Here is a 13,509-nt window from a genome sequence, read left to right on the forward strand (position 1 = left end):
GGGCGGCTGGGAGGCGGGCAGGGCGCACCAGGCCGCAGCTGCTCCAACCTAACGCCACCTCCCTGATAAACAAAACGGACTCTTCCCCGCTGGCAGCGAGGGGAGGCTGGATAGTTTGGAGGCAGCCTGGCCCCGGTCTCAGCTGTCCTCTCTCCCCTGCTGAGGCTCAGTAGAGATGGAGGGAGCCAACCGCTCCAGAGGGGAGCAGAGAGCAGCGCCCAGGTGCGATGGGGACAAAACGAAACGGTCCTTGCAAGAGCCCCAGCGTGGCCCTGGAAGAAAGCGGGGAGGAAGGAGAGCCTGTGTTTTTCTCAATGCACGGCAGGACAGGAGGGCGGGGGGGCATGGAGGGGAAGAAGGGGATGCACCTCTTCAATGTCTGCATTTTATGAAAGCTTCAGACTGAGATTTCCATTTGAAACACGTACACGGAGCATGTCTTTGTCTATGCCTCTTCCTCCCTCCTCCCCAAAACTTTTCCCTTGTCTTTACAAGAGGAGAGAAACACTGGCACACCAAAATGGAAATCTGCTGCCTTTCAACCCTATAGTCCTTGAATGGCAGGTTAAACTACGCTACTTTCTTTAAGCAAGAAGTTTTGTAAGACCACCTTTACTCCCCCAAATTTTATATGGAACCACTAACCTCTTTAAAGATACCCAAGCAAAGGTGTTTCTTTAAGGACTCTTTATCATTTCAGATTTGTCTCTGACTCATTCCCACTCATGGGATGAAGCCTGGAGACATCAATACCATGAGTGGGAATAGGGACAAGTCCTCAAAGAATCAGCTTAATTTTATTTTCTGTCTCATAAGCAGCTTTCTAGCTCATAAGTGAAGAAATGAAACAGTTTGGAGACTTGAGACCAAAGTGTTTCTGCAATAAAAGTAAATGAAGACCAGTTCCAAAAACTTCAATGGAGCCACCAATGTAATCAAAAGGAGGGTCCGATTCACATCAAAGTTGTGATAAATTTGTGGACTAAGAGATTTTTCAATATATGCTTTAACTAGAATCTGGTAGTAAAATTAATTGTGCTTTCCTGTAAATGAACACACTGGTCTTCTATCCGTATTGGCCTGAACATAGAATGAAATCTTGTTTTAGCCTAATCTCTCCTAACAAATGAAGTTCTGGGGGAGAAAAAAAAAATCCAACCCACTCTGTGCTTACACAGGGTATATCTATACCACACGGGCACCTATACGAGACCCATCGCACAGAGCCGACAGTGCAGCAGCTGTGGCCCTCGCTGCGTGGCTAAGGCACCTACGGTCTCAAGGGGTCAGAATGGGCTATGGCCCCTTTTGCCTCCCTGCTAAATCCACACCTAGCCTGAGAGGGGCAGGCAGCATTAGCGACAAAGAGCAAAGAAACTACCTCCACAGTCTGCTGCAGGGGAATGTGGTTAATTTGACCGTGCTGGGTCCAGAGCTCAGCAGCAAGTGGCCTCCATGCCCAGCCGGTGACAAGGGAAGCAGGCACAGCTGGTGGGATGTGGGAAGGGAGGGTGAGCTGCCGTGGGGAGGGACAACGGACAGAACTAGGATGGCGCTGTGGGGCCAGGGAGGTGCAGGGAGCGCTGCGGGGGGGTTGGGAACATCTAAGGACACGAGGATAGGGGTGAGCTGGTAAGCTGGGGGCAGGAGGGGAGGAAATGAACATGCATCAAGCTGGGGAGATGCAGGATCTTAGGCCATGCAGAAGGGTGATATGCAGGGTCTGATGTGAGGCCAAAAGCAGTGTTTGTTGTGGAATGGCATATGAGGCTTAACTGTTAAATTAACAACTCTGACAACTTCTCACTCCTGTTGTCAATGCAAGGATCACACCTCAGGCTGGAGGCCATCCTATATTCAGGCCAATATAACATTACTGTTATCTTCTCCAAAACTTCAGGTAACCTAGTTGCTGTACCAGATGTAACTCAGAACGTTCTCACAAATGAAGAATTCAGGTTTTGTTCCTCTATGATCAAAACTAATTAAGCTGACTTTGAACTGTGTTTAAGTGTCCTTAAAAATGCATCATTAGAACAAATATAGTGTGGATCCAATCTTTGACAATGACAGTGTTTTATTAAAAAAAATGTACGCACTATTATCTCAGTACCATTTCTCAACAGATGAGGGAAATAAGAACTTCAGTATTGATCTCTGAATAGCAAATAACCACTTTCTTTTTTTCTTGTGGATATATAGACTGAGCAATGGAGATAAAACTTAAAAAAACACTGATCCTCAAATATTACACTTTCCAAAGACCAGCTGAAAGAATTTTATGAGTAATATTGCCTGTCTGTGTCTCAACATATTATCACTTAAAATCCTCATTCTTATTGGTGCTTTCACAACTGCAGGATGAATGATTATATGCAGTATCAAATATAACAAACACATTACACAAAAGCTTATATATAATACTATTTTTAAAGAAGCATATACTTAAAGCAGGATTAAAGCAGCCTCTGTTCAATGCACACCTGATGTTTGCCCACTAAAGTCCTCAGATTTTGGTCTTAACCAGTTCCGCTGACTCTTCTTGGAGGAAACCAGAATCCAGTACTTCCCATTTTTACTGGTCTGAAAAACAAAAGGAAGAATGGACTAGACTCCAGCGAAACCGGTATATTCAGAAAGGCTGGGATGCGGCAAGACCGGGGGTTGGAAAGAATCGGAAAGGAAAAGTTAAAAGGGATAGAACCAACCCATGCACAGAACATTATGTACTGTTAATTATAAACTGTAGGAATCAATCGTTCTTGCATTATCAGTAGCAATTATACACTTCAATTTGCAGTATACTTACATCATGTCAACTAATGCTACGCTGGACAGTAACACATAAAGAGATAAAATTAGACAAAAGCAAAGGAGTTTTCAATGAAGTTAAAAACAAAACAAAAAAAAAATCCACAGAACACAAATAATTTAGAAATAACAGTGAAATACGTAAAATGCTGGGCCCAGACTTGAGTTTCTTACTCAGAAAGGACTGAATAAGAGAAGATTTCTGGATTAGGCCCAACTTTACTAGAACCTAATGCCTTCGTTCTGCTTAATTATACAGGAAATAGCAGCTTAAAAGGTGACCTGCAAAGGAAAATAAAATTAATTTTAAAAAAATAATAAAGCCTCTTAATGATGTACATGCTACAGGTAAATCCCAATAGCGGGCAAGTCTAGGTGTGCCTGAGCAAATCCAGAGGGCCTTTCTGGAATTTCCCTTGTATCTCCCTTTTCCCTGCCACCATCCTTTTGTAAACTTGCAGCATGTCTTCCTTTTCCTGCTAGAAGGCCTCCTGGATGACACAGGTATACGTGGAAAACATGTTCAGCGCCTCATTGTAACGGGGAGGCTTATCCCCTCCAACTCTTCCAGATATCTAAGCGCAAAGCCCTATACAGTGCACATACCCCATGTGGCACAGCAGGCTGAAGGTATTTGGCAGGAGCCCCGAAGTAATGTAACATTTCCCCCCGGACAAACCATTTTCCCTTCTCCCTTCCCATTCACTCCAGTAAAGCTTAGTAAAGTTCAACTTCGCACAGCCCCAGCCTCCTCTGCCAGTAAGCATGAACGTGACCAAACCGGCACCCTCAAACGCCTGTTAAAGGCTGAAGTGCTTCAGAGCAACCAACCGAAGCTCTCTGACAGCTGAGGAGCATTTATTTGGGGCTTTGTACATACAGGCAGGAGGTAGAAACAGCTCCAGTTCCTTAAGAAAAAAATGAAAGCTTTGTTTTCAACTAACGAGCGAGAGAGGGGGCACAACCCTCGCCTCCTCTTTTGGAGGTCCCCAAATCACCTTGTTTCAGGAAGAAAATGCTGATGACTCCTCACTCCCTCTCCCAGCAAGACCCTTATAAATTAGTTACCCTGCGATGCCTATCTCAACATCTTCCACTATCGCAGCAGAAAGGAAGAGCTTCGTTATCCAGATGTTTCTACTAATGTAGCTCACAATAAGTAGACAATGTTTAAGACAGCCACATAAATGTAATGGACTAAGTCCTTGTGGACTTAGTTCCTCCACTATTGGTATTTACAGACCATTTCCTGTTCAGAAAAAAAACCCAAATTCTGTCTAAAATATTATAATGCCCTCTCAACAGTACTTAACATTTTCTCTTAAATGCTTATGGTGCTCAACTGTCACCGCACATCTAAAGTCGCTCTAGCAAAAAGCAGATGCCCTCAGAGATGGGCCATTAGAGGCATGGAAAGACTATTGTATCAGGGACAACTGAAGCAACTGAACAAGTAAATAAGCAAGATAAACACCAGATCTAGTTAAAATGCTGAAGAGAACGAAGGAGGAAAGTCAGGTACTTTTATTCATTACCTTATGAATATAGCAAAATCACAATGCAGTGGATCCAGATGAGGGCAATGCTATACCTACAATTAGAGGCATCTCAACTTCTACAAGACCATTATTAAGCAGAGAGCTTAATATACACACAAAACATACACACAAAAGGGGATAAGTTCGCATGAATAATGAAAACATCTGCTATATTTGACAGGATTAAGTGAAATAAAAAAATTCCTATGCTTTGCGACAATAAATCAGCTATTGGATAACAGACTTTTTCTTATGCACAGAATACAAAAGTTGTCCATGATAATGCTGATTTTTAGACCACCTTTCTCAGAAGCTTTTGGTGCTAGAAAATCTCTGAGGCAGAATACTGGACAAAGATGTACCATTCTTCTCGTAACTGCTTATAGTGTTATTAAGTTTTCTTAACTAGATGAGTTAGGAACAATTTTTAATGAATAACAAAGCTCAAATTATTCTCCACATGAAGTAGAGAAGCATCACACAGCATAAAGCATTGTCACATGCACATGCCCAAAACCCACTTGGTAACTAATAACAAAATATGACTTCTATAATTTGTCGCATTATCATTCTTAGAATTTATCAGATCTTCCAGTATCCATGAGGAACTAATTTTGCTAACTCTCCAAACACCCAAATAATTCCAGGTTAGACAATATTTGACTTTCTACCGTCTAAGGAGTCAAAGAAAAAAAAAAGCCCCCAAACCCTAAGCTAAATAATTTATTCCTGTTTTCAATACTAAAAAAGAGTAACATACTTTTTGTAAAAATTCACAGTTCATCTTTAAAAATCTGAAAAAATAGCTGCACTTTAAAATGTTTTAAAACATTATATGGTATCTAAACTAAAAGGATAATGAAGACATTATACAAATACAACCAATAATCCTCCTCCTAACTTGCATTTCTTACTTTTCTTAAGAGTGTCCAAGCACAGTAAAGGAAAACACCGGTTTCATACTTATTTTCTTTCAAAATAAGAGAGCAATAATGAGAACACAGTATCTGTCATTGCGCCTTGTATACAGAACAGTGAATCTAGCTTCAATTCCTGAAATTAATCAGTTTTAAACCAGAGGAAGGGTCCTAGAAACATCAGAGTCATAATAACGGTGGAACTGATTAAGGATTTAATAGCATTACAGAGTCATCCTGGGTTTTCAGTATTTCTTTAAGGAAACAAAATGAAAAGCTGTTACTTACCCTATGGAAACTGTGATTCTTTAAGAAGTGCTGTCCACACAGATCCCAGGTGAGCATGTACTCACATGAACAGGATCAAGTCCTCTGAAGACAGTAACGTCCATCCAGGCTGTGCCTGTGAACCCTCCCAACTGCTACCGGCAGTGGTGTAAGGCAAAGGGCTCCTGAACTGTGCCACGCACATCATCCCACCACCTAATGCGGCCTGCGGCAATGGCGTCTCCCAGCTCTGCTCTTCACTCACGCTGTGGGGCAAGAGCCGTTACGGGCGCCACTGCCATCAACGTGCTGCCTCGGGGAAGTGGCACCTCCCTCTTCTGTGGCTGCTGTAGCCCTGCCGCTCCCAAACCTGTGCTCCCGTCTCGGCGTTTTAGATGCTCATGTGAAGGAGCTGGCAAGGTTTGCTGTGGCTGATGAAAGGGAGCAGGGCCATGGGAGAGAAATACGCGGGCAAGAGTTGATGTCCTAGCTGGGAGCGCGGTGTGAGGACTGGGAAGGTGAAACACAGACTGGCATCCTGGTTTGGAGGATGGATGAACACGTGCAGCCCAAGGAAGCCAGGAGCTGCTGCTGCTCAGGATGGTAACGGAGCACACTAAACTCCGGATGCCCCAGTCTAACCTCTCTCAGGTTTGCCAACAGTAAAGACTCCTTCAGAGCGAAGGACAAGAGATCGCTTGTGGTGCCTCTATGGAGAACATGCCTGGAAGAGCCGCAATTATTGTAGCTAAGTAACCATTTTTCTTCTTTTCTGTATCAGGTGACTAATAGTCACCTGACTAAAAAAAGTACTGACAGAGGAAACCTGCTCTGTCCGAGCAGTCAGGCATAGCTGGGGGAGCCGAGTTGGAGGAAGCATCGGCAAGAGACGGTCAACGTAGCCACTTACTGTAGCTCAGAAGAGCCAAAGTGACAGTCAGACAGCACCTCCACTACAGAGCGGCAAAACCGAACTACAAATCTCACCATGTCTGCCCCTCTCAGCCGGGGCTGTTAAAATTGCGCAAATGTCGCCAGAGCTCCTGAAGATGAACGAATCTATCCCTGGGTTAAGGCAACCGAAGAAGGAGCACCACTTCGCCTTCTCCTGCTTTCCTTGTGCTGTGGGCTTACACACAAGCCTCTCGCTAGGCAGTGCAGTTTGTGGAGGTGCAGATTTAACCCTCCTTCCTCCGTTGGGAAGGACACCTCTGCTGGGACAGTTGTTGGAAGGGGCTGAGGGCATAATTGGCCAAGTGCCTGCGGCGCTCCAGGACAGCACGCTGGGACCTGCAGCCCTGCAAGGCTCAGCCATCCTTCCTGGATCATCAAGCATCAATGTGCCTACTGCACACTTGCACTGACCTTGGAGCGAGCGGTAGGTCTGACTGACTTTGTAGAAAAACGCTAGACTTTTTGCAGCAGAAGACTCATCTCGAAGTAGCTGCAGGTAGCAGAAGGTCTAGCTGCCAACCAGGGACTTCCAGAGGTCCCTCTTACGGAGAACTAACTTTCAGTAAGGGAGGATCTCAACTAGAGAAATTGATCCCACCAATGGAAACAGTCAAGCAGGTAAGAAAAATCCATGCTTAACTGGCACAGATGTTGAAGTATTGATGACTTCAGGGGTGCCTTTCTCTGTGTTGAATTAAAATCCATCTCCTGACTGATGCAGGGGTCTACATCACTGTTTGTTCTTGGCAGGCCATCTGATCTGCATTTATTTGAACAGCACATCACTCTAAAGCAGACAGCCAGTGAAGCCTGTTCACCTTTGCTCACGTTTAGAAGGAGAATCCTGTCTTTGGTAGGAAGATGTTGATTCTCCCCCATTTGTTCTTGGCTGGATGGGGCCAGAGGGGGAAGGGGGCAACAAAGGGAGGTGTCCCTCCGTAGCCTGAGTTCTCCTACATCTGGAAGCTCAAGCTGAGGCTTTGATGCTGGAGGACAAGAAGGAGGAAGAATGGGCGTTGCTGGGGTGAGACTGTTAACCAGAAGGTGGGTTTGACCAGGGAGCCTGCCTAGGCCAGGAGCAGCTCACGCCTGCACTTTCACAAAGTGATACTTCATTTAATTTTCCGCCTGTTTTATTGTGTAATTTGGAAGAGATTTGAACAGCAAGCAACATGTACGCACATGTTTCTGCCCTAAGCAATGAAGACACCTGGCACGACTGTCTATAAACACAGCACTGCCAAACGGCAGGAGGCACAGATCTCAACCCCTGGAGCCCTGCCTCCGGCCATCGTGGCCTTTTGTACAGCAGACAGCGAGAGGAAGAGAGCCAACAGGTACACTACCCGACAGCAGCCGGGAATCGGCCGGGGTTCTACAGCTCCCGTTCTCTCGCAAGCTGACGGAGAGATGAGAAAAGACAAAGGGCTCCAAGTTGAGGCCCCCGGGGGACGAGATGGCATTGAGAGGTGCGTGAAGCCACTTGGCCTTTTGCATTTTTGGACAAGTTACTGTAAATAACTGTTCAAAGATGTAGGCACTGGCCCTACCATACAGCAGTGTTTCATGTAAGGGGAGCACCTGCACATATGCAAACTAATCACAAAAGAACAGATAGGTTTTTTTGCTTTTTTTTTTGAATACAAGGCTGTATTTATCTTATCTTGAACTTCAGGACTTCTCCTTATAGCTGGCAGCTGAGTTCAGAGAAATCCTTCTCCATGGATTCAAGCTCTAGCCTACAGTATAGAGCGGTGGCTGAGGGAGCGTGGTAGGACAGCAGCAAGAGCACGCACAGGCTGCAGGAAGACACAACCAAATCCAAGCATGCAGCAGAAGAACTGCCTGTGAAAGCTGCTGCAGGAAAATGGATTGACGTGGGCAAAACAGTGAAAATATCTATCCAGAGATCTTAGGTATAAACATAAGAATGACTTAGAGATATTAACACATAAGACTTTACCCCTTGGGGAAACAGCCTAACATCAAGAACATGATGAATTAACATAAGCATGGAAACTAAAACCATGCAACCATTGTAGTCTACTGTTAGTGACAGCACATTAGTAATATCTACTGTGTGCAGAACAATGATTATACTGCAAAGACTATTATACAGAAGGTAGAAAAATACAAGAATTAAGATATTTCATCAATTCAAAATTTTAACAAAGTCTTTGTTGGGTTTTTTTTTAAAACATCCACAATACAGAGAAACTTACTGAAATTGCATAAAGTTGAGCAGGAAACCCCCCCGATCCTTTCAAATTAGTGTGAAATATGGGTAGCAAGGGAACAAATACACTGAAATGATTAAACCCATTTCTTTTCTTCTGGACAGTAAATACATAGATTCCACTAGTAAACATCTGTTAAATATATATACCTTTTATTAATTAATACAGCAAGCATTTGGAAGAAAAAACCCACTAGGTTGCTGTGGGACAGTAACCATCATAGAGAAATAGGTATTTATATAGATTTGACTATTAAATACAACATGGTTTTTTTCATGATCATAAGACTGTTCGCAATTCCTGAAAGCTGTACTACAGTCATGAAATTTGGACAACCAGCTTTTTAATTTTATAAAATAACTCATAATATGCTACACTAGAAAGAGTATTACATAGAATTTTTCTTCTGTATTCTGAAAAAGGTTATCGTGCCTGCCTTTTTTTTTTTCCTTAAGTTTCTGGAAAAGTAGAACATGAACTTACCAACATTTATTTTATCATGACCTAATAGTCTGTAATTTAAAGAAGAAAATAAAATCACAATACTATCCAGCATCTCTTTGTGGGCTTTCCATGTTTCAAATTACTTAGGTCCACTTTAAATCTTGAGAGCTCAGTTTTGGTTACTAAATGTTCCAAAGGATTCCTGATTATATACTAAATTGAAGGAAACAAGAGCTGCCTAGAGTTAACCCATCTGATGATTGTGGTTTTATGGGCTTTTTAAGAATCTCTATGGCACTGCATAGATGTTTTTCTAAAAACTTTGGAGAGGCTGTGATACAAATAACGTTGATACTGTAATTACTGTTAGAATGTTTAAAACCTGCAAAAGTGCTTTCATGTATTTTGGAATCGCATCACCACCCGCTCCCCAAGAATGATCTGCATCCATTTTTGAAGTGATGATGCTTCTGTGAAAGCAAACTTTGGTTACTATTTAATCTGCATATAGGACCATGTCATTTTTATAATAAAATCAAAAGCAAATCCTGTATATGTACAAGTAAACACAAACATACATCCTAAAGGTGCCTATGAGATTATACACTAATATGATCAGGAATCAATTGATGTTCGTAAGGAATATTATTTTCCTTTGTCCCAAGACATCTTAAAATGAGACTAGGTGTGCGGGCTAGATTAATGGTACATCTAGGCCAGTATTCTGCCTCCAGTAATAGCCAAAAGTACAGAACAGGTCACGAACGTGTGATATTTCTCACTGATACCCTTCTGACCTCCAACTACTTTAATGTCAGGGACTTCTGAACCGTACATGATTTCTGTTAGTTTAGCAACTTTCAGTACATCACCTTTCCAAGCAATAGTCCACGCTCCCCCTGGAAACCATATCAATTCCTAATATCTACAGCATACTTTTGAAAAGTTGTCCCGCAGGTCTCTCCACTACCAATTTTAAGGAGAACCTCTTCCTTTTGAAGGCTCTGAATCTGTCTTCCCTCCTAACTGTGTATGTTCTTGTTTTGAAAGGCAGTGGTTAGTCTGCCTCTTCCTTCCTCTGCAGATCTCCATGACGTTGCCCTCAATTCATTCCTTTCCCAGACCAAAATCCCAGTTTACAGAGTGTTCTTCATATGGAAGCCACCCCATGTAGCTCATCATCCTTGCTGACCTTCTCTAAGCCTCTTCCAGTTCTAATAAATCCTTTCTGAGATGGAGGCTCCAGAAGTGCACACAGCACTCAGGAGGCAACTGGACCATACACTCTTGTAATGACAATCTCAATTTTATTCTGTATTTCTTTTCCCTAACGTTTGGGTTGTGTTTCGGTGACCAATGAGCTCATGATCTCACAGAATCACCGATCGCAATCCCCAAATCCTCCTCCTCAATTGTAATACTCAGCTCAAACTCATAATCTTATATATAATCAGGATTGTTCTACCCAGTGCTCCTCAGTTATCCTCATTTATCTACACTGAATTTCATCGCCCATTTTGTTGCACAGCTCTCAGCACTTTAATGTCCTTCTACTGTTTTCCACAGCTGGCCCTCTTCTTCATAGCAAACTTGGCTCACCCAATTGCTCATCCCCTTACTGATACCATATGAACGTGATGAACAGCACAGATCTCTGCGGAACGTAAGTGGGACCCTCCTCTAATTGAGAATTGACCTTCTACTTCTACCCTTTGATCCTAACTTTTAATCTGTCATTTACTTATGCAAAGACCTTCCCTCTTACATTATGGCTCCTAAGTTTCCTTAAAAAGCCTATTTGATAAAGTTCACTTTGATTTTTGAACCAGAACATCTTTAATTCTTGCTGATGCCTCCAAAGAACTCCAACTCCCTAAGACAGGACTCCCTTACAAATGCTGCTTTGACTCTTCGCAAATAATCATACCTACCCAGGTGGCCAGCAATTCTATGCTTTATTATAGCATCTACCAAAATTGCCTGGTGCAGATTTCAGATTTGCCTGGTGCAGGCCTGCCTGGCCCAGACCACCCCTGAAACCATGATTTTACATACTTACATTTCAGAAGATTTTTCTAAACCTGAATACTTTAGGATGTACCATTTAAACAACATAATTAGGTTGCAGAGCACAACTAGATAGGATAGGAAGTTACAAGTTTTGCTTTTTGAGACAGTCATCTAACTTGAATCGTAACGCAAGATGTTTTTGACAGTTTCAGTACTCAGTCAAGTAAAAGGGTTTCTGGTGCTCTAGTCTGCTAGGTGGAAATCACAATGACATCAGTGAACTCAAGAAAAACTCCACTCATATATATCACCACACAACATAATCCCGTGCAGCTAGTGATCTCTGCTCGGTCAGAGAGAGACGGTCTGAACTGGAACAGCACAGAAAAAAGCAGCCACCAGTCACTCCACTTTGTGCTGTGCTCCTCATTTAAGCTGAAAAAGTAAAACTTACCAAAAAGCTCAGTAATTTCACTTGAAAGTCTGCTAGGCAGACAGCACAAAGGAACTGCCAGAAGGCAGGGACAAGTTTTAAATAGCAAAGTCTGTAAAATAAGCATGGACTAGAAGTCAGGAAACATAGGACTACAATAATCCAACCAGTGATTCATCGTTTGGGCTTGGAGAAATCCTCTACCCTACCTCAATTTCTGTCTGCTACTAAAAAAAAAAAAAAAAAAAATATATATATATACACTTACCTGTCTTGCTAACACAAGCTCAAATAAGAGGGGCAAGGTGGTGGGAAGAAGTCTTTGAAAAATCGCAATACCACATAGAAGCTGAAGTGACTGTAATAGGACAAGACCCTTCACAGGAGAGTTAAATTTGCCTCATGAGATTAGGTTAGATGGTTGGGAAGCTCACATTTGGGACAAAATGACAACTCGTGAAGGACAGAAATAAAGTGACTGAGAGAAAGGGTAGCCTCCCCAGTACATATGCTGCATCCTGGGTGTAGGTAGTAACTCTACACAGTTGTCCAAAGAACGTAGCAGAAGCCTAGTCCTGCCCTGAATCACGCTGCCTGAACAACGTTGCCTGGGGACAAAAACTGTGACAGGGTTTAGCATTGCTTTTTTCATAACCCTGGATTTTCATATGATTTATTGAAGCTATTCCAATTAAAATGCTGATCCTGGTTGCCCCGTCTCCTCTGCCTCTTATCCCAGCCCCCAAAGAAAGGCAACAAGGAAGAACGAGTGCCCAATTTCCAAGCAGCTGCTAATCTTCCAATACACTCTGCAGTCGAGGAACTGCTGTTCTATCTGAAAAGAAAATACTTCATAAATTATTGTAACTTTACATTCAATAAAAAGTGTCACATTTAGTCACGATGGCCTTTGCTACTGCTGCTACAGCTGCGACGCTGGATGATTGTATCAATGACCTTATGAGCTAAAACACAAAAGCCTTAGGAAAGGAGACCTAAAGATGCAGAATACTTAGGGTAATGCCAAAGCAAATCCCTCTTCAAAGCCGTAATCAGTGAGCCTTTCAGAACTTGCACAGCGCAGACACTGAATGTATTTCTGACTCTGTTCATACGTACTAGGCTTTGTCTATGCAATGATGTTAGCATACACCTAATCAGCTTACTCTGATTACAGTGACTTCACAGAGTGTTTGCATGCCATTTTGCTATGAGAACATCCTTGTTAATGACGTAAACACATAGCTCTGCATTTGTTCCCATCTCCCATTCGGCATGTTGAGTGGTTCATTTACAATGCTCTGCTTCAGTTTGTCATGCAACACATTTTGGGATGCGCATCTTAAGAATTCTGAGATTTGATGCCAGATTAATGAACAATTAAAAGCAGTCATGCGTAATTTAGAGCTACACGATTGAACACAGCAGAGGGAGATGAAGCCAGGCAGTTAGTATCCAGAACAGCCACCTGGAGTACAATTTTTGGATTCAGGTGACTGGCAGCAACTACTAGTTTCAGACAGCAAAGGCAGAACGTGCCAGAAGTCCACACAGATTCTGCCCTGGAGCTGCACCAACAGAAAACCATCGGGGAGCTCCTGCCAGCCTGATGAAATGTCGTAACGATGTAGTCACCAAACAACTTTACCATTAAATCACAAGGTGATCAGCTTGTTATTGGTAGGGCAACCAAGTCAGGAAGGCTGACAGTCGCATGAGGAGACTTCTCCACGTCTGTCAATGCACAGGAGGACACGGATAGCTTTGAAGGGACAGGGTTCCCTACTGGCACAGAAGCAGGTGGTGAGACGCATACCTGTTGCCCTACTCTACCCTAGCTCCACCTCCCAAACACACAGGCTTAAGATTTTATCAACATGATGGCATATTCCTTCACA

General features: G+C 43.0%; 1 protein-coding gene across 1 annotated transcript in view; it reads right to left on the minus strand.

The window, feature by feature from the left end:
• Window positions 1-13,509, minus strand: part of PLAG1 (pleiomorphic adenoma gene 1) — an 18,815-nt gene that overhangs the window by 3,868 nt on the left and 1,438 nt on the right. Inside the window, exon 2 of the mRNA XM_009332072.1 lies at window positions 2,484-2,583. The gene's annotated coding sequence lies outside the window, so the exon portion shown is untranslated. The remainder of the gene's footprint in view (window positions 1-2,483; window positions 2,584-13,509) is intronic.

This window comes from Pygoscelis adeliae, unplaced genomic scaffold (genome assembly GCF_000699105.1).
Source record: "Pygoscelis adeliae isolate BGI_AS28 unplaced genomic scaffold, ASM69910v1 Scaffold98, whole genome shotgun sequence".
In the NCBI taxonomy this organism is placed as follows: Eukaryota; Metazoa; Chordata; class Aves; order Sphenisciformes; family Spheniscidae; genus Pygoscelis; species Pygoscelis adeliae.